At 39.5% G+C, this 26,186-nt stretch overlaps 1 protein-coding gene, 1 long non-coding RNA gene and 1 pseudogene across 2 annotated transcripts; all 3 read right to left on the bottom strand.

Moving 5' to 3' along the window:
• LOC309531354 (uncharacterized protein) overlaps nt 1–26,186 on the bottom strand; it is a 271,658-nt gene that overhangs the window by 143,734 nt on the left and 101,738 nt on the right.
• On the bottom strand, nt 6,785–8,251 carry LOC309531348 (histone chaperone asf1b-B pseudogene; annotated as a pseudogene). The gene has a single exon. The product of its transcript is annotated as a histone chaperone asf1b-B pseudogene (transcript).
• LOC309531370 lies at nt 15,518–24,884 on the bottom strand. The gene is made up of 2 exons (XR_014219263.1): nt 24,854–24,884; nt 15,518–16,181 (listed from the first exon to the last, which is right to left on the bottom strand). It is a non-coding gene; the product is annotated as an uncharacterized lncRNA (long non-coding RNA).

The following is a 26,186-nucleotide window of genomic DNA, read 5'->3' as shown; positions in this document are numbered from 1 at the left end:
TGTTAAACTCCTAACATAATTATAGCAAATTCGGGTACCAACATTGATGAATTTGGACCAGGTTGTACTGTCACTGTAGGACAAAGTTCTGGGAAGAGTCTAATAGTAGGTAGCCCTCCCCACTCTCTTTTATGCAACTGTGGGATTATTAAATAGTTAAATAATAACAGATTTCCCAGCAGAGTCATGGCACTAAAATAGATTTTAGGGCTAAGTCCTTTGTGACTCCAAGCACAAATGAAGTCTTGATTGGGAGGCAGTATTCCTTACTTTTTTACATAGCTCACCTACCTAAAAACATGCTTTGTCCCATTTGTGTCCTGCGCTCAATTTTTTCCTGGTGCTGCTACTGTTTTTGGGATTTCTTGGCATCAGTCAAACCGCTAAAACCTGTATAAGAGAACATAACATACATAAGTTGATATGTAGACATAAAACCTGAATAATTAAAATTGTCTATCCAATGTATACTTTTAAAATTGTATCTCCAATATATGTTGTGTAACACCATAGTCAACACAATTTTCTTTGATGCTGTTTAGTGGTGTCAAATATTCTAACACTGTTAAGCTTCTTGGACCCTAAAAACATGAATTTCCCAGTGGTGTTCATGAATCTTATATACATGACCAGCTGTCTCTATTTACGAGACCATTCCTAGCATGAAGGCAGAGGTCAAAATTAAATTTTCATACAGAGGTACACTATGCCCACATGGTAGTAAATTGACCTAATGTGATCATAAAATGCTTAAAGTGCTCGTATAAATCTTTAGATGCTCAAATTAATTTCAGGCTGCACTGCACACACTTGCATCTACCTATCTGCTGTGTACCTGGGTTTTTTTTTAAAAAAAATATTTCTTTCCATGACATAATAAATGCCACAAAATAACCCTGAAGCACCTAGCCAGCAGCATAAATCATGATATCTTTGTAAAAGGAAAGTATAATTACAGCAAAATAACAGTTCAAAACTGCTTACAATTTACTTCTTGCCTTTGACAAATAGTAGAGAAAATAATTGCCTAAAGACAAAGTATAACATTGATTTAGATGACTTGTTATACATATATTGTGTAAGCTGTGGAAACAGTGCTATTTTCAAAGGAAGCCATTCACAGTGCTGACACATTAATTTGTTCAAGTTTATAAGAGTGCCCATTTATAATTCTCCACTTTGTTCTTCTTCAGAATCCCTTTGAGATACCTCTGATGTTTCCCCCTCCTAAAGAATGCTACGTCTCATCAAGCCATATTTAAATGCTACTTCCTATTTTTATCACATGTGCATTTTAATATCTTGCCTTTTTGATGAAATATGGGAAAATTTGATTCATCAAACAATAACCTTAATTCCTGTTATCCAGCTACTGCTTCTTATGTGGTTTTTTTAGTTGTGACGGTTCTTTGTTTCTAGATCAAGCTACTTGCCCGCCAAATGCTTTGGACTGCATGAACTCCACACAGCACCATGATGCACTGCAGTCAGCATTTTAGCTATGTAATATCATGGCTGCTGAATGTTTCAGGAATTCGTTTATTATTATTGCTTATTTGCATAGCAGTCAACTGGACAATATCACAGCAACTGGAATAAACTTTAATTTCTATAAAGAAAGAAGCCTTTCCTTCCTCTAGTGGTACAAGTGGGCAGTATAAGACAGTAACAGTGTTCTGACAAAACATAACATCTACTTTCCTGACTGTATATTCTCAGTTCAAAAATCCATCACATAGAAGAAAGGACTTCTTCATATGCATATAATGCATAATTAACTTCTGGAATTCAGTGTCACAAAATATACTGGCACTGTTGGCTTTAAAAATGGATTATATGAGCTCATGGATGAGTTCAAACCTATGTGATAGTTAAATGAACATTCCATCCTCTGATTCCAGCACTATCTAATTCAATAAATATGCCATCAGGCTAGTAGAACTGCTACTTTACCTACAAAATGTTATTTCATCCATTAGCAGTACAATACTCACACATATCTAGGTGAGCCTTGGCCAGCTCAGACATACGCCATACAGATAATGGTCCTGACCCAGTGGTGCCTTGCAGATTAAAGGGTTCTAATGCTGACACAGAACTCCTCTTCTTGCAAGTGTACCTTTATTTATTTTGATGAAGAGGACAATTATGATCAATAATGTGCCATCCATATGCATGGAGCTTTACAGAATTCAGATCCCTACCTAAAATTTGACCCAGGAGAAAATGACAGAAGAAAAGAGAAGCGGAAGAACTGGTAAACAGAAGAAGTTACAGGAAGGCATGGGAGCTAAGGTAGTTTGCCTTAACTATTGGCTTCGCCTAAACTCAAATCCCCCCGGCCTAATATCCCTAGTGCTGCAAGATTGTCACAAGAGTGCCTGGACTAAAATTGTCTATCAAAAACTTCACCACAACAGCTACTCACTTTGGGTTTTAGTAAAGCAAACAGTCTAATTTGTCAGCACCTAAATGATATCAGGCATCAGAACTTGGCCACAATAAGGAAATTTTGCCCATGGTATGACTATTTTCCACCTTCCCATTTCAACCCTCTGGCTCTCTATCTGCATAATATAGGAATTCTAAAATATAGACGTGCTTTTACTCTTGCAAGATTGAATGTATTGCTCTCGGCTGTACTTGAAGGACGATTACAACAGATTCCACATGAAAAACGCTTATGTCCCTGTGGAGATGGCAGTACCAAATCGGTGGCGCAAGCCCTTCTGGCTTGCACTTTTTATAAAGACTTGAGGAATGAGATTATCACCCCTCTTTTATTGTGCATTCTGGGTAGCCCAACCACTGCCACAGTGTCCTTTCTCTTGGCAGATCAAGATGAGCAGGTGACAGCAAACATTGCAAGGTTTTTAGCTGGGGCAATCAGAATAGGATCCACTATTGATTCAAACCCCTAAAATGTATTTTATAAAATTGACTTTTTATTTCTATTCTTTGTATATAGTATTGTGGTTTTAGTGCTATGGCCGATGGCTGATGCAAATAAAGATTCATTCATTCATTCAAGGTGGTTTGGCCAAAGGCTTCATGGAAAACATGGATTCTAACAAGGATTATGAAGGAAGGAAAAGAGGTGAAAAAGGAGTCTATAGAAGTGAACAGGGAAGCCTGCATGCACAGGATCACCATGTCCACACTGAAGCCAACAAAGAGCTATGGTTTGGGATAATGCAGTAAATTTACTAAAGGTACAGTGGTACCTTGGTTTTCAAGCGTAATCCGTTCCAGAACACTGTTCGAGTTCCAAAACTTTCAAAAATCAAAAACTCAGTATGGAGTTAAATGTTATTTGCTCAATAAATCAGCATTTCCATGTTGTCTTTCCTTACTAACATTTCACTACATATTTATTTACCTATTCTCTCTAATTCTTTGGACCTGTCTAGGTGTATGCAGATCTTTTGGCGAATGCGTGAGATGCCAAGAGGAGGAGCTGGTTGTAAAGCAGCATTTTCTCAAATGTACACACTCTAATACTCTGTTCCAGCCTCTGCTTTTGCTGAGGGAGAAGCGCACCACTGCTGCTCTGCTGCTACCCTCTCTCTCCCTTGCCAGTCATACCTCCCCTTGATGCAACTGAGCGGGGAACTGCATCAGATGGCTAGCCACAGCACTGCATCACATTCAACCCATTTGTGTTTACTTACTGCATCACGTCCAACCCATTTGTGTTTACAGCCTTGATGCACCAAGAAGGCTCACATCAGCTATCTCAAACTCCTCATGGACATTCATTTTGGAGAATTAACACACTGTAGTTAGTGCATTACAGCCACTGTTTTAATGTGGCATTGTAGAATGTTATACTTAATGAGCACTTCCTGCTGTAATGGCATAATGGTGACTCTCAGCGCTTTGGAATAGTAATCTAATGTCAGCACAGATGACAAGGCACTCATGAGCCTATGCATATGGCATAGACAAATTAGCAGAGCTAGGTCACTAGATCGTCAACATGTACAAGAGTATATGTACTGTGTCACAATGGGAAGGGAAAATGGGCGTACTAGTTCCTTGTTAGCTTCTGCAAACTACTCAATCCAATGTGTGCACACACCTTTTAGGCATAAAGACCAAGAATTTCAGGATTCATCAACAGGAGCCATTAAGAATTAGGGCAGCTCTGCAATACCACATCCTTTCTTTTGCATAAGCACACCCAGAATGCCATGTCTGGGTGTCAGATGCTAGACTCTAAGGAAATATTTTGAATATTCTTATATTCCTATAGTTTTAAACAGTGCGTTTATCTGGGGGTATGCAGGGGTACACATACCCCAAAGTATTTTGTGAATCTAAGTTTGGCCTCATTAAGGGGCAGTATTTCAACATGGGTAGGAAAATAAGAGTACACCTAAAGATTTTTTTAAAGAAAAAAGCACTGGTTTTAAACAAATATGATATGTATGTTTGTGCATGACAAATAGTCATGGCATAGGCTCCTAGCTTGCACTTGATTTTGCAAAATAAAAAAATTCCTTCCAGTAGCACCTTAGAGACCAACTAAGCTTGTTATTGGTATGAGCTTTAGTGTGCATGCACACTTCTTCAGATACCTGATTTTGCAGGCCATAGGAGTTAACATGGATTCAGAGTATTGGGGATTTTGTTGTAGATACCAGTATAAATACTAGTGAATCTATAATTGACTCAGAAGTGATACAGCAGAGGCACCTCTCAGGGTGTTCAGTAGTCCATTTATACTATTGTAAAGGAACATTTGGCTTCCTTGACTACACTCCTAACAGAATCATGATCTATGAATAATGTTTTCTTTTCAGTAACATGAAAAGAGCAGGTATAGCATAGTAAAAAAGAACAGTGAACAGCAGAACCATGACCAAGCCATTCCCTGTGTCTGCTGAACAGCCTCACTCTTGAAAGAACAATTTTGCAGCCTGCCAGCGAGCTTTTGCCAGAGTATGTCTGACGAACCAAGAAACACATTCTCTGACATGTAAAAAATTATTGATTCTGCCAGTATACTCAATCAATTTCAGCACGCAAGACAGACCACAAGATTCAGTACATACATGGAGGAACCACGAAGACTCTTCCTTTTGGATATAATGCAATTAAAATGATTTTATGCATAGTTAAAATGTTTGCTTATACAGAAAGGTAATAGTGTATAAACTATGTGAAATGCATGCTAAGAAATAATATAAAAGCTTTATTAAAACTGAAACATATTGCTAGACAAGGTGGCATTTCTATTTTCTTGAACAATAGAAAAACTGTGTATATCTAAATGTGACTTAAGTGCTTTGAGAAATTGCTTTTAAAACAAACAGTGTATTGATATATTTTCCTGTCAATTGAAATGGAATCAATTGTAACTTTGCTGATAGGGAGGCATTGTGGTACAACCGTTCTTTTTTTAAAAAAGGTTTTAAAATACAAAAGCCATTCATAAATATAAAACAGTTATGACTATGTTAGTCTCTTGACCTAACACACTGATAGTCATATATTAGATTGTTCCAATGCTTTAATGAACATATAATTTTACATTTGAGTAGGGATGGAACAGAAATTCATTTCAGATTGCATTTTTATGTGGATCTACCTAATCTGCACTTCTTTCTGAATTTTGTGATGCAGTTTTACAATCCAAATATATGTACAAAAATGCAATGTGTACAAGCACCAGCCCAGCTGGAGCATTTGATGCGCATGGAACGAGAGGCCCCTTTTTCATGCCACTTCCCTCTGGCCAGTGTGAGCTGTGTGTTTGCAAGCTGAATTCAGAGGAGAAATGTGGCAGATAAAAATAAGGGTACTGAGTCAAAGTACTGCTCATGACACAATTATTAGCTATATACAAACTTTCATCACAATAACCAGGTCCACCAGAGCCAAAGGCAGACAATGGGTTCCTCTTCTAATATCCAATACTCCCACAAGATTAAAATCCCAGAATACTGTGCATTAAATAAAAAAGTTGCAAAAAGGCTATTCCTGTGTAAAGGTAAAGGGTAAAGGGACCCCTGACCATTAGGTCCAGTCGCGGACAACTCATCTTGCTTTATTGGCTGAGGGAGCCGGCGTACAGCTTCCGGGTCATGTGGCCAGCATGACTAAGCCGCTTCTGGTGAACCAGAGCAGCGCACAGAAACGCTGTTTACCTTCCTGCTGGAGCGGTACTGCTAGGTTGGCAGGAGCAGGGACCAAGCAACAGGAGCTCACCCCATTGCGGGGATTTGAACCGCCAATCTTCTGATCGGCAAGTTGTAGGCTCTGTGGTTTAACCCACAGCGCCACCCGTGTCCTGTGTACATGCCCATAACTCCAGACCTTCCAAGTGTCCCTCTTTTCTAGGGACGTCCATGATTTAAAAAGCCGTCCCAGTTTCTGATTTGATCCCAGAATGTCCCACTTTTCCTTAAGATGTCCCTATTTTCATTGGAGAAATGTTGTAGAGTATGGTAGGATGTCCCTATTTTCGTTGGAGAGTATGTTGGAGAAATGTTGGAGAGTATGGAGTTATTCAACCCCCAAGCTATCTGAAGATAATCCTAACATCCCACCAGATGTCAAAGAGAAAAACAACTACCACACTTTTAGAAGACATCTGAAGGCAGGCCTGTTTAGGGAAGCTTTTAATGTTTGATGAACTACTGTATTTTAATATTTTGTTGGAAGCTGCCCAGTGTGGCTGGGGAAACCCAGCCAGATGGGTGGGATGAAAATAAATTGTTTATTATTAATTATTATTATTATTATTATTATGGAAGATTGGCATTTTTGGTTTTTTAACATTCCAAAAAGTTTTATTGGTCAGACATACAATGCAAAAATGTTTTAAACACCTATATGCTGTGTTCATATCTAAAATACTAAGGAGAGAAATAGAGAGATCAAGTATCAGGGCAGGTAATAACAGAAATGAAGGGTGTGCGACTAGAGGCAGGCCAGAAAAAACAACAACCATGCAGGCCTTTTGAAGAAAGACATGTTTCCTCTGTGGATGGATTTGTAAACTTAGCCACTGTCTAAAGGAGTTGATGCAATTCCTGCTCACTGTGGCCTTGGGCAGATTTTGGGTCAGTGGTAGAAAGAAGGCCAACTGGTGCAAGCTAAAAGAGGGAGCTCTCAAAAGCACTTGTGCAAATAGGTAAATTGTACAGCTTAAAATCTTATCATCCATTACCTTTTACTAAGCACGGATTGTAAAATTGGGACAGGCTTATCAACTCCTGAGAGGCATCAAGACCTGACTGCAATTGCTAGCTATTCTGCCAGCAGCAACTTATCAAGACTTAGCTGTGTTGCAACAGAAAACTGAAAAGAAGGCACCCACTATGCTAGATTGCCAGGAAATGGGTGCTCAAAATAACAAGGAAGCTCCCATTGCTCAGACTTCTAGAGACCTGGAACAAAGGAGGGAAACACAGGGTTCTTCTTTATGCAGCTAGACTAGGTTTCTGTCAAGGGTCAGAGGATCCAAGCAGCAATGAAGAAATACTATGACAGAACAGAGCAGTAGATCTGTTACAAACCCCAACACGAAAAGGACTCTGAATTGTCAATCACCATAGACATATCAGTTGCTTCATTATCCCAAATCCCTCCTACATCTCCCACAAAAACTTGTCAGCTGCTCTTCACTGTGCAGGGTCCTCAACATTCTTGTGTTTGGATCACATACAGTCCATGGAATTCTCTGGTTGCAGTCCCTTGGAATGGACCAAGCCTTTGATGTAGGCACAGCTAGGAGGCAGGAAGCTATCAGGTTCTGGGTCTACATTTTCAATATTGTCCATCTGGTCTCTAGGACCATCCCAATTGATGTGGAAATGGGTGACTCTGAGGTCGGATGCCAAGATATTCCTCTGTAGCTGGGAGAAGTCTGGCTTGAGGGGTGGGTGTTCTCTTAGCTCAGGATCCATATATTCATTGTTGACACAGTATCCAATGCGGATGAATTCTTGGCCCAGATAGGTACAAGTGATAAGTATTACTGTAGCTCCCACAGCATCACTCTCAGGGATTAGACCAGGGTTGGGGGCATTGGCTTCAAATACAAACATATGCCTTCCAGCTGGAACAGGTCCCACCAGCACTGAGTCAAGAACTTGGTCATATTCCTCACTCTCTGCAGAGCCCACATAGATGATCTTCAAATTGTGAGGCAACGCCTCCCCACACTCAAATTGCACCTGGAAGCAGAGCAGGTGGCCGGGTTCTCCAGCAACGAAACTCCCAGGACAGACACCCGCGCCATGACAGATCTCTTCTCTCCCCCCCCCGCCTGCCTGCTTCCTTCTCCCTCCATAGGGAAGGTTTTTTAAATGTTTAATGTTATGTTTTTATATATGTTGGAAGCTGCCCAGAGTGGCTATGGGGGAACCCAGTAAAATGTGTGGGGTATAAACAGTAAAATTATCATTATGGAATGTGACGTCCCTGTTTTCATTGGAGAGATGTTGGAGGGTATGTAACTCATAACATTTACTGGCTTACTGTCTGGAGAAACAGGAGGGTGAGGGATGAGACTACAGCCACGGAACTTTTCTCTCTTTTTTTTAATAATAATTTTTATTGCATTTTTTCCAAATTACAGAAAGAACAAAAGGAAAAGCAGAATAGAAGAAAAAAAGAAAAGAGAACAGAAAATCACATCCATTTCGACAGCTTATTTCAAATTTCCATTGGACTTCCCCACATCTCCCGCATAATGCATTCTTGATAATAAAGTCATCAGCAAATTATACCCTTATTTCGTGTGTTTCTTTATATTTTCAGTTGCAATTTAAGTTTAAATCTCTTATTCTCCATTTACTCTAAAAATATAACATGGTATCATTTTTACCCATTTAAACTTTGATTCTTTCACAAATGTTAGCAATTTCATAGATAATTAAATTTCATTGCTGGGGCTAACGTTCCAAATCATATGACGTCTTATGTTTCATACAACTTATAATACTTTTGCAAATAGTCTTTAAATTTTTTCCAGTCCTCCTCCATTGCCTCTTCTCCCAGGTCTCGGATTCTTGCAGTCATCTCGGCCAGTTCCATGTAGTTCATCAATTGCGTCTGCCACTCCTCCAGTGTGGGCAAATCTTGGGTCTTCCAATGCTTGGCGATAAGAATTCTTGCTGCAGTTGTAGCATACATAAAAAAAGTTCTATCCTTTTTTAACACCTTCTGGCCGACAATGCCCAGAAGGAAGGCCTCTGGTTTCTTGGGAAAGGTGTACTTAAACACCTTTTTTAACTCGTTATAGATCATTTCCCAAAAGGCCTTCAATCTTGGACAAGTCCACCAGAGGTGAAAAAATGTCCCTTCAGCCTCCTTGCATTTCCAACATTTATTGTCAGACAAATGGTATATCTTAGCGAGCTTGACTGGGGTCATGTACCACCTGTATACCATTTTCATAATATTTTCTTTCAAGGCATTACATGCCGTAAATTTCATACCGGTGGTCCATAACCTTTCCCAGTCCTCAGACATAATGTTGTAACCAATGTCTTGAGCCCATTTTATCATGGCTGATTTAACTGTCTCATCTTGAGTATTCCATTTAAGCAGCAAGTTATACATTCTCGATAATACCTTGGTCTTTGGTTCTAACAACTCTGTCTCAAGTTTCGATTTTTCCACCTGGAATCCTATTTTTTTATCTAGCTTAAAAACCTCATTAATTTGGGCATAGTGTAGCCAATTTTGCACCTTGTCCTTTAATTTTTCAAAGCTCTGCAACCTCCAATTACCTCCAATGTTTTCTATTATTTCCCAATATTTCGGCCAATATGCCTCCATATTGGATGTTTTCCGAGCTTTGGCCTCTATTGGTGAAATCCACCTCGGAGTTTTACTTTCCAATAAGTCTTTGTATTTTTTCCAGACCATATATATTGCTTTTCTGACAATATGGTTTTTGAACATTCCATGTGTTTTCCCCTTGTCATACCACAAATACGCATGCCAGCCTAACGAATTGTTAAAGCCTTCCAGATCTAGGACATCAGTGTTTTCCAATAAGATCCAATCTTTCATCCAGCAGAAGGCCGCAGCTTCATAGTATAACCTTAAGTCCGGCAGGGCAAACCCCCCTCTCTCCTTTGCATCAGTTAGTATTTTAAACTTTATTCGGGGCTTTTTGCCCTGCCAGACAAATTTAGAAATGTCCTTCTGCCACTTTCCGAAACAATCCACTCTGTCCACAATCTGCAAGGCCTGGAACAAAAACAACATTTTTGGCAAAACGTTCATTTTTATAGCTGCAATTCGGCCTAACAAGGATAATTTCAATCTTGACCAAATTTCTAGATCTTTTTTGACTTCTAACCAACATTTTTCATAGTTATCTTTAAATAGATTCAAATTCTTAGAAGACAGATTGACCCCCAGGTATTTCACTTTTTTAACAATGTTTAGTTCTGTTTCCTTCTGAAACCCCTCTGTTTCAGTAACCGTCAAGTTTTTCCCTAACACCTTAGTTTTTTGTTTGTTCAGCTTAAAACCCGCCACCCGACCAAATTTCTGAATCAATTCCAAAACTCTTTTTGTACTAGGTTCTGGCTCCTGTAATGTTAAAACCAAGTCATCTGCAAATGCTTTCAGTTTATATTGTTTCGCTCCGACCCGTATTCCTTGTACCTGCCGATCCTCCCTTATCATATTCAGCAAAACCTCCAGGACTGAAATAAACAACAGAGGGGATAGGGGGCACCCCTGGCGTGTTCCTTTTTCAATATGAAGTTCTTCTGTCACCACATTGTTCACTATCAACTTAGCTTTTTGTTCTGAATAGATTGCCTCTATTCCATTCTCAAACCCCCTTCCCACTCCCATCCCTTCCAAGTTTTTCTTCATAAATTTCCAAGAAATGTTGTCAAAGGCCTTCTCCGCATCAATAAAAATTAGCACTGCTTTGGTGTTAATATTTGTTTGTAAAAGTTCCAGAATATCGATAATGTTCCTGGTATTATCATACAAATGTCTACCTGGGAGAAAGCCTGCTTGGTCCTTATGGATTACTTCATTTAGTACTTTTTTAAATCTGTTAGCCAAAACATCCGCAAATATTTTGTAATCCACGTTTAGGAGTGAGATGGGGCGGTAGTTCTTGAGTTGAGTCTTTTCAGTTTCCACTTTAGGTATCAGTGTGATGAATGCTTCTTTCCACGTATCTGGTGCCCTCCCTCCCCCCATAATCTGGTTGCAAACCTCCATTAATGGTTGTATCAAGTAGTCTTTTAAAATCCTGTAGTACTTGGAGGTGAGTCCATCAGGGCCCGGTGATTTGCCTAGTTGCATATTCTGAATGGCATCCTCGATTTCCTGTTGTGTTATTTTACAATTCAAGATTGATCTCTTCTCTTGAGATAATTTTGGTAGGCCGTTATCTTTCAAGAATTGTTCTATCTCAGTTGCTTCCTCGGATTCTTGTGTGTACAGTTTTTTAAAATATTTCTGGAAACACCTTCTAATTTCTCCCGGTTTCTGAATGTTTTTCCCTTCAACTTCTAAGTTGGTGACATAATTTAATTTTTGTCTCTTTTTCAACTGCCAAGCGAGCAGTTTCCCACATTTGTTCGCAGATTCAAAAGATCTTTGTTTCATTTGTTTGATTTTCCATTCCACTTCTTGGTTAATCAATTTCGCATATTGTGACTGGTGAAATTTGATTTCTCTTAAAGTCTCTTTTGATTTTGGATTCACTCTTAATTTTTTCTCTCCATCACTTATCTTCTCCAATATCTTGTCTTTTTTACTATTCCAAAGTTTTTTCTTGATTGTATTCTGTTGTATCAGAAACCCTCTCATAACAGCTTTGCTTGCGTCCCAGATTATTCTTTTTTCCACCGAGGTATTCAAGTTGATTTCAAAATAATCCTTTAAAGTTTTTTGGGCCTTCTTTACAATCTCTTGATCTCTTAACAGGTTGTCATTCATTTTCCATCTGAAGGAGTCGGCAGTAGTAAATCTCATTTCCATTTTCAAAGCGTTATGGTCGGAGCAAGTCTTTGGGCAGATTTCTATTTTTGTAGTCTTAGGTGCCAGCCCTCTAGTTGCCCAGATTTGGTCGATTCTTGTCCATGACAGGTGGGCCTCAGAAAAGAAAGTTCCTTCTTTACCTAGGGGGTTTCTCGTCCTCCATAAATCAATTAGGTCCATATTGTCAGTTAGTTCAAAGAAAGTTTTTGGTAGTCTTCCATCTTTAGTCAGATTCTGATTCTGTGACTTATCCATCAAAGTAGAGACGACCCCATTCATATCTCCCATCATAATGATGTTGGAATAGTCCAGATAGTCCAGTAGTGTCTCATGCAGCTTCTTATAAAATTCTGATTTCCCCTCATTTGGTGCATAGATTCCTAATATCAAAACTTTTTCTCCTTGAGTCGAAATTTCAATAGCCAGGATTCTTCCTTGTTCATCTTTAAACAAAAATTTTGGTGATAGATTCTCCTTGGCGTAGATCACCACGCCTCTCTTCTTGACTCTATCTGATGAGATAAATTCTTGGCCTAATCTTTTATTTATTAACACCTTCCTGTGTGACCTGGTCACATGGGTTTCTTGCAAGCAAATTATGTCCAAATTCTCTTTCTTTAGAATATGGAAGATCCTTTTGCGTTTTTCTGGGGAATTCGCGCCGTTAATGTTCCAACTATACAGCTGCAGAGACATCCTGTATCAATCTGTTGTTACTCTTGTTGGGCGTCTTCTTTTTTGTCCAAATCCGAGGGTGGTAACTCTTTTCCAGACTCTGGTGGTGGCCAAGTAGCTGCCACTCCTTTCTGCAAGTCTTCTCCGTGGTCGTGTAGGAACTTCTGGCTGTCCTCTTTCGTTTTGATTTTTGTCTTCTTTCCTTTGTATTTGAATGAGAGGCCTTGTGGGAACTCCCACCTGTAAGGTATTCCGTTACCTCTCAAAAGTCCAGCTAGGTCAGTGTAATTAGATCTTAGATCCAGTAATTGTTTAGGAATATCCTTGTAGATTTGTGCTCTTCTGTCCTGGATCTCAAATGCTTTATTAAAATGTAGGTCGAGTAGCTTGTCTCTCTCCTGCTTAGTCCTTAAAATAATCAAACAGTCTCTAGGTCTGTCCTTCCCAGCAGCCCTTCCCAATCTGAATGCAGTTGTTATTTTAAAGTCTGTATCTTCGTTTATACCCCAGAATTTAGAAAATTCTGCTGTTAAGAAGCCAATCAAGTCCTCTTTCTCAATCTCTGGGATAGAGCGTAATCTCAAATTATTTTCCCTGTTTCGCAGTTCCACCAAAGACAGATAGGCCTGCTGGTCAGTAATATGTTTATGGAGCGGCCTTACCTCTCCTTTCAATTCCTCCACTTCTTTAGTTACTGCTTCTACTTTTTCATTCGCAGCCTCGGCCAGTTTTCGATTTTCGGATACAACGTCCTTTAGGTTTCCAATATCTTGTGAATGCTTAGCCACCTGTTCAGAAAGTTTGGTAATTGAGGATGTGGCTAAGTCAATTTTTGCAGTTTGGTCATCCACTTTTTTGTTCAAAATTGCAAATTGTTGTAACATTTCCTCTAGGAGAATGTTAGATCCCCCAGCTGCCATATCTTCACTTGTTAATTGTTCGGATTCTTCAGCTGGGGTTGTTGGTAATGGTACAGCCTGTAGAACCGCAGGGACTGAAGATCTACGAGCCTGGGAAACCAAAGTTGTTTGTACCAATTTGCCTTTCCCTGCTTTCGACGCAGCTCTTGTTTTTGGTTTACCACTCATTCCCCACTCATTCCACACCTGTCTTTGGATTCAAGGTCAAGCTGTCAAAAGTTCCATGGGAAAGACAGGCCTCAGAGTGAGTAACCAGACCACAGAGAGACAAAACAAAGTCAGTTCTCAGGAAATTGTAAGTCCCAAACTCCACTAGGGGGAGTGTTGTTCAGTTCATGAAAGAAGAAACAAAGTTTCAGTCGCCATTAAAGTTCCTACAATTAGATAAATTAACCAGTGTCTTTAGAGAAGATCTTTTCCCTCTGGCAGAGCCCTCTCAATTTTGCCACAATAGTTTCTTAAAAGGTGCAAAATACAGTTGCTTAATTGTATCCACCGGTAATGCCTCTAAGTATCTGTTTCAGCTTTGTAAGTGTATCCGCAACACAACCTTTTGCCCGCTGCAAGTCCGGGACTAGGGGTTTTCAAGTCTTTAAAGTTTTTAGAAGTCTAACGGAGGAGAAACCCCGAACAGAGTAGACACGATAACAGGAAAATAAAGATAACTTGCCTTTCCCTTCAGTTTCCAACTTCTCCAGACGTATGCTGTCTCTCATTTAAAAACCCTTTTGTACTGTTTCCAGCTTGTCAGTTCCTTTGCCTTTGATCATTAAGCACCTCCGGGAGACGGACTTCCTTTTTCTCGTCTCCCGCTTTCAGCCGAATTCACGAATTTGTAATCCAATCTCAAATAAATCCTACTCACGAGTAGTTAATTTGTAATCCAATGTGAAAGAAGAAAGGTCGGCGCTCATCGGTAACAGCCGCGCGGCTTCACTCCCGCAGAAAGAGCGATGAATCCACAGCACCGCTTCCCCTCCGCGCTTCCGGAGCCCCTTACGGGGTCCCTTCTTCGTTTTGGGGGTCGCTCTCGGTGCCCGCCGGATCCCACGGCCACGAGCTCACTCTGCTCGTGGTTTAACTTAATGGGTCGTCGCTTCGCCGTAGCGAACAACCCTTTTCTGCGGAGCCCCTCTTTGCTGCGCAAAGAGGACCGCCATTACTCGTTTCGCGCCGCCTCCGGAAGTCCAGCCACGGAACTTTTCTCAATTTGGGCACAACCCGCTATTAGTGTGGAAAGAAAACCCTGCACATTCTAATGACAGTGACATGTGACCAAAAGTGCAAACAATCAGCTATCAACTTACGCTTTAAAATGTTGGATCAAACAGCAACTACACCACTGCAAGTGGTAAGTGCAGAAAGGCCCCAATCAGGGCTTTTCTCCAACAGCAGGAACTCGCCGGGACTCAGTTCTGGCACCTCTCAGATGGGCACCACTGCCATTATAAGAGAACAAGGGAGGGGTTCATGGCGAGTTCCGGCACCGCTTTTTCTAGAAAAATAGCACTGGCCCTAATATACAAAACTGCAGTATATTACAAAGGAACATAGCTCAGTAACAGAACACCAACCACAATCAGAAGGTCCCAGGTTCAGTTCCCAGCATCTCTAGGTAGGTCTGGAAATCACTCCTACCTGAAACCTTGGAGAGTTGCTGCTGGTCAATGTTGACAATACTGAACCAGATCGACCGGTGGCCTGATTTGATATGAGACAACTTCTTCTGTTAGGAAAATGTGCTTGCAAAAATGTGGATAGTAGGAGAAATCCACAGTAAAATGCTGAAAAATTAATTTGAGGACTTTAAAAATCAAAGCAATCTGATTGCAAAGCATGAAAATGGTAAACCTAACTTAATTGGAAAAATGTTCAACTGATATTGACAGATTTGTCTGTCCCTAATGTTGAGGAAGCATTAACTATTAGAAATTGTAACATCTTCATACTATGAGCCATATATAATTTATTTTGAAACAGTAGAGAAATGTATTCAGGCCCTACATTTAGAAAATAGATTCCCAAAGCTTATGTACATTGTCAAATGGGGATAAAGGTTTACATCTAATGCAAAACAATGCTCATTTGTAGTCAAACCCACAATTTAGAGACTTAGGAAAAATAGATCAGATGTATTTAAAATAAACATCAAGAAGTGTTATTTTATTTTAAGAAATTGTATGGCTTTGTAGGCCTCTTGCCCCAAGGTGTTAGTCCAGCATTTTCAAACATTCCTTAGGATATATTTCATCAAATCCTAGAGTCCTGCAAATCCTTTGGAAATGCTTTAGAGGATGTAGTTATTTATTTCTTTGAGAAATATCATAACTTCTGGAATCAAACCCTAAGAGCTTTCTGTTCAGAAAACAGATAATATTTGGAGAAGATATTTTGTAAATCTGCAGGGTCTGGATGCACAAACACATAAGCAATGGTCCAGTCTTTCATATATCTTCAACCCTGCCCAGTCTTAGTGCTGAGGACATACCTAGATGGCGATCCTTTCTTTTATACTCCAGAGCATTTTTCTGTATTGTAGCAAAGGCTAGAGTTGGTCCACCTGATGTTGACTATGCTAAATCCTTCCTCTTGAGTCCAGTTCCTCAGTGGCTGGGAGAAGAGATATGATAGACCTTCAGTACCAGGGCGATTTTTTTAATCCTCAATTTTCTTTTTTACATTGTAAATTAAATTGAAAGTCTCTTGTCAACACAAAATGGAGCATTTTATGTTCTCATTAAAGAAAGTAAATTAATAAACATAGTCATGCTTTGAGTACACATTAGTTCTAAAGAGTATAACCTAGTCTGTATCCAGCCTGGTTCCTTCTGAACATTTCTGATTTACTGTTCCTTTCTGAATACAGTTATTCATTCACACACACACACCCAAAGTGTGAGACGTAATGTAACATATCATATGCTACAAAAGTCAGAGACTTTGCCAGCATCATGCTTTCCCCAGAACCTTTAAGTGTGTTTTCACCCTGGAGGTTTGAACAAAACTTTGGAGCTTTTGTGCCACATACAAATGTTGTCGATAAAACACATAGGAATCTTAAACTAATGTAGATTGTCACCAGTACATGTTTTCCATTTGCATTGTTTCACAGGCTTCACATGACATCCAATCACATTTTTTGTAACATTACATTTCATAACCATTCCATTTATTTATTTTTATATGCCAGCCTTTATCCAGGGATCACAGGGCAGTTTACAGTATAAAAACACTAAGATAAATACATTTATTTGGAAAATGAAATAGCATTAATGTAATTCATGTGTAGATTGCTGAACTAAAGGATGGTATAGCAGTGTTAAATTTGAATGTTAAAAACTACAAGTGCTTTTGAAAGTTTTCTCTAATGCAGCACAGATTGCCAATGCATTAAGGGTGATACTAGTGATATCTAAGATATTCAAATTACTCAAAATACAATAAGACAAGTGAAAAAATTGGATTAATTTGAATTAGTTGGTGAAACTCACCTGATAAATGTGCCCTGATTACCATGGGGACATTTAGTCCCTGTCATTTTCTGTTGTTCTGGCTCGAATCCTTTTCAAGTGCAGTCAGACATGCAGCACAGAATATTTTTTTTCCATAAGCCACTGAAGCCAGTAGGAGTGTGAGCAACTTTGATATGAGTGGGGAAAGGGTCAGTGACTGCTAAGCTCGAACAGCCTGATAAGAATATTAAATCTAACATTTATCCCCAATGAGTGTCTGATGAGCCATACCTTGCTCTGCTGACAGAGTTCACTAAAAACACATTATGATAATCACTGCAGTGTTCTAGCAAAAGCTGAGGGACCAGATCACAACAAAAGGGATGACCCCATTATGTTGTTCACCAGGCAAGTACATTATTAGAATGAAAGCTTTTGCCTATTTACAAACAAGTCATTAGAATTGGTAATCATCATTCCAACAAATGTTAGTTGAAGAAAAATTAGTATTTTCCTTTCTCCACATCACTGATTCCCACTAGATTCTTCGCATTACTGTTAAGCAGTAACTGGTTATGAATACAATCTAGTCCTTTGAATACTTGGATTATATTTCCTGATTAAAATTACTCATTGCCTTGTTTCAGTTCAGTATTCATGTCAGTATTAACATTCTGATATGAAATCATAATGTGGCCTTGGGATTTTATTTGGGTTTTTTTGGTTTGTTTCATTTCTATCTGCGGGGAAGGAAATAGGCTAGGTCACATCAGAGCCCATTTAGATTAATTATAATGACTCACTGATATGTGCCATGTTTATACAGTTGAGATTCAACACTCCTGGGACATGTTTCATTTGGTTCTCCCTGCTACGTAGGTAGAGGTGAATAAAAATAACAGCTCCTTTCTAGAGAATGGCAAAGGCTTATTGGCATAAGGAATTCAAGTAAGAAAGAACAGAACTTGACTACACCTTTTCAGACAGATTGAGATTACGACTACCTGGATCAACTTAAATTTTAACAACTAGTTATGTGCTGGGTAAGCTCAACCTCCTTGTTTTTCAAAAGTGATGTTTACATAAATTAACATATGAGCAATAATACAGCCTCAGGACAGGAAATATATTTAACAGCCAGCATCCTTTAGAAGAAAATTATTTCAGATTCTAGATTTTAGCAGCAAATCATTAGCCTTTAGTAAGGGAAGCAATTTGGATTTTAGATATCGAGAGCCTAAGCTGTATAGGACAAAATTGACAGTGAAATAAAATATCTAAAATCTACTCAACATCATTTTTTACATACATACAAAGTATTTTAGAAATCTATATATTTTGCTTCTGTTCTTTCTGAAATATATTCTGACAACCCTGGCTTCTGCAAGCCACTTTAGCCCAGTGGAATGATTTCATTCTGCAGTCCACCCAAATGCAGCATGGTGGGATAGGGCAGTTTCAGCTACTCCTAACTTTCCCCCCCCCCCTGGCTGATTGTGTTCATTCAGTTTCTCCTTGTGCTGAATAGCCTTTTCCATATATACAGTTGGTTCATGCTACCTCAATTATTGCATCAGTCCAATATCTCTACTACCTAAAGCAGCCAGGATTAAATGCTGAAACACCACAGCCTCCAGAATCATTGTATGGAATGTCTCTCTATTCTTTTATTTGAGTTTGGATCAGGCCCAGGTAGGATGGAGCATGCAATGCAAATATCGTCTTGCTGCACCACTACAGAACTCATTACTCATGCATTATGCATTCAGGCATTATGTCAGCTCAGAGAATGGAAATTCAGCAGAGAGACCATTTTTCTTTCCGGTGTTTTCTGTTCCTTTTATTCAATACTATCAATACATTTCTCTTTTTTGGCTCGTTGCCTTTTAGCCAAAAGGCTAAACCTTCTGTCCTTTCTCCTTTCTCCGACTACCTTGCAATGGATGCCTAATGACATATGCTTGCTTTTATAGCTAATAGTTTATGCAGGGAGCAATAGGTTTGACTTCTAGACCCTTTTGCCGAATTCTTAGTATGCCTCAGTCATCACAATTAAATGTCTGAAGGGAGTGGGGAGGATACCCTGTCACACCGGAGACTGAAAACAAACAACAGTCTACCAAAAAGCAAAAGGTACATGTCGCATGGACAATCTCTGACACACAACCACCACCACCCATGCTTCTACAGGGAAATCACAGGTTGTAGATATTGAGGCGAAATGTGGTATGAACAATAGAAATTTCTGGGTTTTTTTCTTCAGGGGCAAGAAAGAGAAACTTTGTCCCTACAGGAAAGGTTCTCCTTAGTACTGTTTCTTCAGTCTTTCACAAGGAATATTATTTTAATATGGTGGTGGTAGTATATTATGCCCCAGCCATTTCTCATAAGAGTGCTACACTGGAGACATAGATGAGCATGCCAAAGCAATTGACAATGTGCCTACTCTTTCTGCTACTGTAATAGTGTGACAAAGGACAAAATCTGTGCCCCTTATACCTTGTGGTAGGATGATTCAGCACGATCCAAAGAAACCAGGGTATGAACTGTGGCGCATAGTTAATTTGCAAATGAAAGCACCAACTGCAAGTGATGAGAAAGACCTGTGATTGGATTTTCCAATGCTTTCACTTTCAGTAAAAGGAGCCTCCCCTACCTCTCATTTTAGATCTGGTGCTTACTTATATAATTAAGAAGACTTGTAAATGTTTTAGAATTAACAGTGTGCAGTTCACTTGAACTGTTTTTCCTAATTAACTTGCTTGGTTGCACATGATTTGAATAATGAAGTTTAAGCCTTCCACTCCACCCCTCAGTCCCATTTCTCCAACTTCAATCTCTCTGTCCCTCTGTCCCCAAAATTGGTATTAGCTGTGGAGCGAGGGGTGGCCGCAGAGAGACAGGCATGCCATGGGTACTAACGTTTCCTCCCCTCCAACTAAAACCCCTCACCTGGAATGTATATGTGAGACATAACTGGGGTTAACTAGCACAATTTTATTAAAATATCAAAGATCTGAGAGTGAAATCAAGCTAGGAAACTGCAGGCAGCCTAAGATGGTGAAGGTATGAGGGAAACCTCCTGGCCCTTTACCTGACACTATCCCGGGTCAGGGCACAAGGTCTGATGATTCACTGATTTGGTATATTCATTGTCTTCTTACTTAAAATATAAGCCAATATATGGGCAGTCTGGGTGTGAGTCTGGGTGTGAGGGGGGCGGGAGGCCATTATCTTCTAACTCCAAATAAAACTGCATGTATTTGCATCAAAACTTGTTGAACATAGGGGTTACTTTAAGTACCAATAAATTATCATGTGTGTATCCTGAGAAAGACACCTATAAACTACAGGAAAGATATTCTGATGATTTAAGAACTCCCTTTCTTTGAATGAGAATTACAGTGTCTGTTAGTGAGCAAGACAATTCCCAAATAAAATGCAACTTTATCCCAAAGTCAGTAGCTCTGCCCTAAACCTAATAAGATTATTTGTGTATAAACTTCTTAATTTGCTTCCCTATTTATCGGCTATTTCCACTGTTCCTATAACATTGCATTTCCACAGGTAATTCATCATGCTATAAAATAAATCAAAGCACTAAACAAGAAACATAAAATATTCTAACTTTCTATCACATCTGTTTAATGGAATATTTCAGTATCCTTAAGAGAATACGTTGTCTCTTTCATTGAGTTACAGAGAGCGCAAGAGAAAGATTGACCTAGTTCATAACTCCTTTTCCAAGGAAGTCAGCATCTAGAAGCTCATGAGCAAGGCAAATAAATAGGTGACGTCACCTGCTGCTCTCTGCCCCTCTCTGCCTCTGTATTCAGATATTCTACCTTTGTCTATGAAGGCTCCACTTGGCATTTAGCTAGATCTAACAAGAATGAGTTTCTGTAATATTTTTTCAAGCACACCTCCATGATCTTCACACACTGAATGTTTGGAGAGCAAGAGTGGGATTGCATATATCTCTGTTCCCCAGTTCATTCATTCATGCATTCATTCATTCATTCAACCAACCAACCAACCAACCAATCAATCAATCAATCAATCTAGAAGGTGCACACATGCTATGTGCGCAGGACTTTTTTCACATGGATGACCTTAACAGGGGGTTAGAGACATTCATGGAAGATACAGCTATCAAAAACTACTGCCTCCAGAACCAGAGGCTGCATGACTCTGTGTACCAGTTGCCAGGGATAGTGGATAGTGCTGCTGTGTTCATTTCCTTCTTGTGAGGTCCCATCAGCATCTGGTTGGCTGCTGTGAGAACAGGACACTGGACTAGATGGATCTTTCTTCAGATTCCGTAGAGCTTTACTTATGATGGATGTTTTAGGCCAACAAATATCTGAAGGTCCATAGGTTCCTCATTCCTTGTATAGAGTATCTGGATATTCTCTTTTCCTTTTAAATACAGTGGTGCCCCGCAAGACGAATGCCTCGCAAGACGAATAACTCGCTAGACGAAAGGGTTTTGCGGTTTTTGAGCTGCTTCGCAAGACGGATTTCCCTATGGGCTTGCTTCGTTTTCGTCTTGTGTTTTTTGCAAGTTTGTTTCCTTTTTCTTAACACCATTAATACAGTTGCGACTTGACTTCGAGGAGCAACTCATAGAACACGGTGTAGTAGCCTTTTTTGAGGTTTTTGGTGATTTTTGAAGCTTTTCCAAAACATTTCCGACACCGTGCTTCGCAAAACGAAAAATTCGCTAGACGAAAAAACTCGCGGAACGAATTAATTTCGTCTTGCGAGGCACCACTGTAGAGGGTTTCTGAACGAAACATTCAAGTACACTTTGTTCTGGTTTGCTAGATCCTTACTAGCTCACTTTCCCAGACAAAATGTAGCCTTTTGAACCAAGGTATTCATAAGGGGACACAGAACATGACAGCAGAATACTGATCACTGTCAACAAGCATCCTTTAGTGACTGCCGGCACAAAATATTAAAGCGAATTGTCAGCATATTCCTCTTCAGCTGATGGTAATCACTGGTCATATATACATTCCCATACTTTTTCAATTCCTCTGGAAAGATTTTATGGTAGAAAACATCTGTACTTTCTTTGACTTCTAATCTCTCCTTATTAAAACATGGATACACAACTCAGCAAGCTATTGTGAACTGTGTTTTACCCTGTTTACATCTCGTGAGCCTAATGGGATAAGAAAAAGTAACTTTCTGTTTGGGCAAAACAAAAAGATGGGCTTCAGAATGCCGTGAGCAGTAAAACTACATATCTGAATCTAAAGTAGGTCAAGTCCAGATCTATCAGAGATCCAAAAAAGAGAGATTGCAGAGTCCCAATATTTAGCTAAAGTCTTTCTTTAAAACACAGAAATGTTTAAAATGTAACTGGAAATTCTTTGGCTTTACATTTAGGGACATCTATTCTTTTTTTGGAGCCTTACCCAAGGCAAAGTAATCCAAGCAAGGCAGTTGACTTACACAAGATGTCAAGTTCTACAGAGTTTGTGTGCCAGAATGCTAGAAGATCTGATTTGTGCCCTTTCTCTAGGGAACAGATATGCTATGCTGAACTGAAACAGGGGGTAGGTGCTGGATAGGTATAAGAAGGAAAGAAGCGAAAGGATTAACATTAGCATTCAAACAAATAACTCTGTGCATTGGTTCCAAGCAACAGATTGTTCCCCTCTTTTTTCAGTGGGGTCATTTTAGCTCCATCACATCTGTCAGTGTTTATGCTGAGCAAATAATAAAGAACAAAGGAAATGTAGACCCATCTGCAGTCAATTATTCCATGTTTTTCAGACCTATTCCATTTCTATAGGATCACCCACATGTTGTACAGCCAAAAACTAAATTATCATTACTAAGAATGCATTAACTCCAAAAGATCAATTGCTCAGTTTACCATGGTCATACAATTTCAGACATGTGTAATAGCTTTGTATCTTCTTTATGAGATGGTGTCTTTAATTAAGGCAGTAGTAACTTTCACAGAAATGCCCAAGTGTTTCAAAAATTCTTACTCTGTACCAATGAAATACTAATTGTCATGCCATTTATTTTATACCCTGAGTTAGCTTCATAACAGCAGTTTCTACATCAATTTGGTTCCTTTTGAGTTCTCGCACAGAGAATGACACAGAACAAAGAAATAGGAAAACAGTGCTAGGGCTGAAATAATTTTAAAAAATTATGTTGGCTAGTTCACTAAGCTGGTGGAAAAGCCAAATATCCATTAACCTTTGATCTAAGAGACATCAGTGCTCTATAACTTTAGTCATCTATGTCTGTAGTTACAAGCTTTAACTCATTAAACCACAGAAGTATTCTGAGATTACTGAATTTCAGATGTATTCTTGGCTAAATATGCACATATAGCTGCTATCAGGGAAGAAAAGGATACTTACTGCCCTTTGCTTAGCTTAAGTATCATTACGCCATGTGTTGGCCACAGCAAGATTTAGACCTCCATCATCAGCACCTATGTAATATGTGCAATCTGTGCTTTTCAGACGACCAGATAATTATTTCCCTTTGTCAGGCAAAGAGATATTTTACACTGCCATAAAAACCTTTATTCTCAGAAGATCAGTTTCACACACAAGGCAATAATCACAATCATTTTATTCTTTCAGTTCTATTAAGATTAAAAATATTATCAAGCTGCATAAACAGACTTTGCAGCACTCTCTATTTTCAGCCTAATTTACTTTTTAATTAGAAAGCAAAACAGTTCGTCAGAAGAATGAGGTAATTTCTGGCCACAATAAAAACATTTGGCATCTGTTTTGATAAAACTTTATACTAATATTGTCAGCATGGCAGCTCAAAAGAATGTTTTGGGCTAATACACCCTGCTTTTATACTACCATCATACAGCAATACTTGTACTTTTCTACAACTGGGGCGAACAGGTCAGTAAGCTATTCGTTTCATAAACTGAACTTTAAAGATTATGCATGAAGATATGATATACTGAAACCCGTAAAAGCAGCAGTACAACAGACCAGTTCAATCTACAATTTACTGCTTTCGTTGAAATAGTTCCCACATATTGTAGAATATATCAATAAATTACACTTTAAACTAAACAGCTGAACATGTAGCATTGGCAAGAGCATTCCAGACACTTGAGGAAAATCAACTGTACAGACTGAAACAGGTTTAATGGTTATGCCTCTTTCTAGGCTGCGTAGGTATTTTATTCCTGAGAGGGAGGCTGCTTCAGATCTTTAACGAAATTCTCACCAAAACTACAATATTAACAGATCTGATCATGTGTCTATCCTCATATATATGGTGAAAACATGTGCACGCATATGCATGCATTCTTGGAAATATGGCACTAGGAATCTTTATTCTAGGCATGGCTTGCCACAATGGTTCCAACTACAAATTTAGAAATGTCAATACTGTCATGCTTACTTGGGGGAATTAACAAGAACCAACAAATGTCAACAGGAATATAAATGAAATGTATATTTAAACAAACTGTTGGGCAGTAGGTAAAATAGGTCAGCAGCTTGGAGTGCCAATATAATAGTAAAAAGAAACCCAGCAAGGCAGTTGGTTGTTACAAGTTACACAGGGTACTTAACCCGTGTTTCTTTGACCATAAGCTTACACTTAAACAGTTCCTATCATGGACATGGAGACAGAGGCAGAGATATTGCCTTATGTGGAGTGGGTGCGGGTGCTACAGAACCTGTAGAATTATAGTGGAAGCTTTAAATGCACTGGCAGGGGTGGGGAGCTCAAATGCAAATGACTGAAGTTGGAAGACAGTGAGGTTAGGGAAGTGAGAAATGTAGAGACAGGAGGGAGATGTGATATGCTAATAATTACTTTTCCAGAGGAAGACAGAGTAAAGCAAAAATACAGTGGTACCTCGGGTTACATACGCTTCAGGTTACACACTCCGCTAACCCAGAAATAGTGCTTCAGGTTAAGAACTTTGCTTCAGGATAAGAACAGAAATTGGGCTCCGGCGGTGAGGCCCCATTAGCTAAAGTGGTGCTTCAGGTTAAGAACAGTTTCAGGTTAAGTACGGACCTCCGGAACGAATTAAGTACTTAACCCGAGGTACCACTATATTTCCTTAATTTCACCATGACATGACTTCAGGGCTCCATGTAGCAAACTGGCTGAATTGGAGAGACTGAGAAAACAGAAGTTTATTCTGTTTTTCTGAAAGGAGTCCTGTAACCAAAACAAACAAGCCCTTGTAAGGAGCCCCTGAACCAAAGTCCAGTTTCTACTCTAGGTTCCTTAGAACCCTCATACCAAGTTTCCTGTTGGGAAAAACACTGGCTTGTCCTTCTTGCAAGGGTCTTGATTAACATGAAGAAAACAGAAAACATGGTTAAAGGGCATGGTGACAGGGAAGAAGAGGCAACAAAAAGGGATTTAGCTAAGTTGATGATGTCTGGCTCCTGCAGGCATCTACATGATATAATACTGTTACATACCATCCCACTCTCCAAGCAGGGAGACACTACAGGGCTTCCAGCACTTACCCAGGGTTTAGCTTCCTCAGGATGAAGGTCAGCAGAGGCTGTGCTGTTTTTAGGATATATGGCTTTATTTACACAAATATATAACCCAAGCATAGGATGGAGGGGCTCATAGCAGTAACACTCCCAAAGATATTGCTTCTCCATTAGTCACAGCTTTGGATCTAGCACACAGCAAAACAGGTCTCTCTGTCTGAAGCGTCTAGCCTTTTGCTCTCTCACACACAACTGTCTAGTCCAGCCCCACTTTGACCTGTGGTTCCCCACTACTTAGCTGTAGGTATTGCAACCTACTTCATTCTCTGAGATGCTGATCAGGGCACTTAAGTGGTCAGCTAATACCAATATCTTAGATAGAAACTTGCATGACTGGTTCAGCAACCTCCTCTACTGGATTCTAACCCTCCTTGGATACAAGGCACCAATAACTGGAAGGGATTCAGGACATCATCCAGACTGACACCCTCCCAACCTCACAAGAATGCCAATATTGTAATGTAGGTAACACCCACAAAATAATGTGATAAAGCTATCTGCTCTCAAATATCAAGCTGGTCTCTTGCTTGTAGTCAAGTACACTTAGGGCGCCCCCTGCTGGGAAATATAGTTGGAAGACAGGAAACAAGAAGAGAAAGAAATATTAAAGAGGAGGGTTGGCTGGAATA

Source organism: Podarcis vaucheri (genome assembly GCF_965113315.1).
Source record: "Podarcis vaucheri genome assembly, chromosome: 4".
Lineage (NCBI taxonomy): Eukaryota > Metazoa > Chordata > Lepidosauria > Squamata > Lacertidae > Podarcis > Podarcis vaucheri.
The sequence above is the reverse complement of the archived record's forward strand: the minus strand, read 5'-3'. Positions and strand labels throughout refer to the sequence as shown.